The 3,106-nt window shown below is 31.3% G+C and overlaps 1 long non-coding RNA gene across 2 annotated transcripts in view; it reads left to right on the forward strand.

The window, feature by feature from the left end:
- LOC108526341 (uncharacterized) overlaps nt 1-3,106 on the forward strand; it is a 19,535-nt gene that overhangs the window by 9,187 nt on the left and 7,242 nt on the right. For both annotated transcript variants that reach the window (XR_001884496.1, XR_001884497.1), the window contains one exon: nt 2,043-2,240. This is a non-coding gene — a long non-coding RNA (uncharacterized LOC108526341). The remainder of the gene's footprint in view (nt 1-2,042; nt 2,241-3,106) is intronic.

The raw sequence follows: 3,106 nt of genomic DNA on the forward strand, positions 1-3,106 counted from the left end.
TAAATAAATAAATAAATAAATAAATAAATAAATAAATAAATATGTATCAGGTTCTTGATACATATTTTTTGAGAAACACAATAGCAATTTTCACTCTCACTTAAAGAATATGAAATTAGCACTTAAATTTCATTTTAATGAAGATTTGCCAGTTCACTTGGAAATCAGATAATCCTCAGGACAAAAATTGTATGGTATGTATACCAATTATCTCAACCAAATTGTCTGTCTCCACCTCTCCCATCAGTCAGTGACCACAAAGTTCAAGCAGACATGCGCAAGCAGATAAATTATAATGGTATTAACACACATTAAAAAAATCAATACAAAATACCACAACCTAAGTTATCCTATAGATATACATTAAGATAAAAAAATTTAAGACTCAATTTACTTTATATGAGTTAATTATAGGAAAATATTATAACAAACTCTAGTGACATATATTATGCAGTAAATCCTTAAAGATAATTCTATTTTGAATTGGTTAAATGTGGTAACTAAAATATTCTATTAAAAATGTAATACTTAAGCAGCCTATGGAAAGAAAAAGTTTAAAAATAAACAGTGACAAAGATAGTTTGACCACTCAAATACGAGATACAAATTAACCTATAAGACCCTGTAAGAGAACTACTGGGTACATACTAAGCCCCAGGTTCTGTGTAAGACTTGGGATAATTGTAAATGTACAGATAGGCTCCATATTCTCATGCCACAATCTAATGGGGGACAGAGATAATAAATAAAAAATGCATAACAATTATGTAATAACGATGGTGATATCTATTATAAAGAACAAGTAAAAAGAAGTACAGTGTGTTATATGAAGGTGTAACAGAAAAATTTGATCTTGATGAGATGTTAGGAAAGTAAAATTTACACTGAATGCTGAAAGGTGCTTAAGAGTTAGGCATAGAGGAAGGCAGGGACGTCTCAAGAACCAGAGACAATCTATGTAAGAATTTGAACCAGAAAATACCTTGATGTATTTGGAAAACTAAAATAAAGTACACTACTCAATGTAGTGAGTTTTAAATATAAGAGATAAAATTGTATCTCAAGAGCAAGAATTTCAATCACAGAAGTCCTTAAAGGCCACGTTGAGAAATTAAGAGTCGATCTTTAACAAAAAAAGGAGCCTGTTCAAAAATGTGCTTCAAAAAATTAAAGAAAAACCTATGGTATCTGATAGAAATTTCACAGAAAGGATGCAGAACTATAAGAATATCTTCTAAAATTCTGAACTCCATACAGCATATATATCAGTTTTTACTTTACTCAGTAACAATGGTAAATACATTCCCCCAAGTAAGCAATGTGTGTATCATTTAAGAGAAGTACTGTATATTAAAAAATGGCTAGGAGAAGGCAGACCCTCCTTCAGATACAGGAACCAATAACCTTCATCACTTAGACACATTTTTCCTAAACATTAAATCATAACATAGCAAATATTTACATGACTCTATTAACATTTTCTGTGATATATCTCATGTATACCAAAAGGTGTAACTACTGCATGACAAATAGGACTTCTGCCTCCAGTTAGACTGTAGAAGTTGATGAAAAAACACTCTAACAATTAACAAAATCAGATAAATTAAAATGCTTGTTTTTTTAAGTGTCAGAGAGTTGTGGTTACGATGGAACTTAAAAGACCTGCAGTATAAAGGACAAGCCTAGGTGAGAAGAAGATGGGGTGCAGGGCCTACGTTCCTCCCTGAGGGTCCCTAAAGGAGCCTTAGCAGGGACAGAATTAGAGCACCTGTCATGGGCAGAGGACCCAGAAGAGTAATTAAAACCAGGAAAACATGGAGAACAGTTATCATCTTTCTATTTATTCATTCTGTTTCCCAAATCTTAGACTTCACATTTTTTTTTATTTCAGAGAAAATCTCAACTATTATCTACGCACATGTTGGCTTCCTTCCTAATTTTTCATGTTATCTTCTGATTTTCCAATTAGATAATTAGATATTTCTCTTTTTAGCACATTTTCACTAAAACTCTTCCATAATTTCTTTTCCTTATTTTCCTAGTGGCGAACTAAATATCTGTTGACTGACTGGTTGGTCCACGTCCATATGATCCGAAACTCTAGGTCAGACAAAAAACAGCATCCTCATTGAATAGGAATTAGTGGAATTATATGGAATCTAAAGAAGCTTTAATGAAACTGTTAGAAAAGAGACTGTTTTGACAAACCAGAAGCAAGTAACCTGTTCCACAATTACTGGGTACTATTCGATTAGAAAATTATTAATAAGTTTTGAAAATTTATACAATTACCCTTTATAAATGCCATCATAAATGGTTTAAAGACTGTATTCTTAAAGAAAACAAAGACACTCTTCAAAAATTGCTAAGAAATAGGTTGATCTGCAATTTAGATACGTATGTCAATATCAACTTTTCATCCGGTGTGTTGTATTGAACTCTTAGTTATTTGACTAAGAATTTTATATGACAAATGATTATCAAGTGATGTTACATGGTTCTTTTTGTTAATATTACCTAGGAGTTTTACTAATTCAGAAACTTTTCACACAATTCAATTATAAAAATTATTGGATTAAAAAAATGGGAGAAAATTTTAGGTTAATAAGCAACAAAACAAACCAGTGTCGCATATTGTGTGTTCATTTTCAAAATGGTAATTAGAGCATGACTATTTGTGTAAATTACAGATTAATTAAATTTCACCAGGGTTAATTTTATGCTCATGATACTTTATTTAAATGCTTTTCCGTGTGCAGTAGCTCATACCTGTAATCCCAGCACTTTGGGAGGCAGAAGTGGGAGGATTGCTTGAGCGCAAGAGGTTGAGGCTGCAGTGAGCCATGATCATACCACTGCACTCCAACCTGGAAAACAGAGCAAGACCTTGTCTGGAATAAACAAATAAATGTCTGATATAATAGTAATAATAATTCACAATATAGAACAGAACCAATTTAAAATATAAAATTTGTCAATTGAGTATCAATCCCAGTAAAAATGAAAGACTTTAAAATTTGCCTGCAAATTAATCTGAAGTTATTATTTTGAGTATAAACACTAAGGAACCTAAAACATACTGATATTATATATATATATATAAAAT

This window comes from Rhinopithecus bieti, unplaced genomic scaffold, assembly GCF_001698545.2.
Source record: "Rhinopithecus bieti isolate Rb0 unplaced genomic scaffold, ASM169854v2 scaffold_2272, whole genome shotgun sequence".
Lineage (NCBI taxonomy): Eukaryota > Metazoa > Chordata > Mammalia > Primates > Cercopithecidae > Rhinopithecus > Rhinopithecus bieti.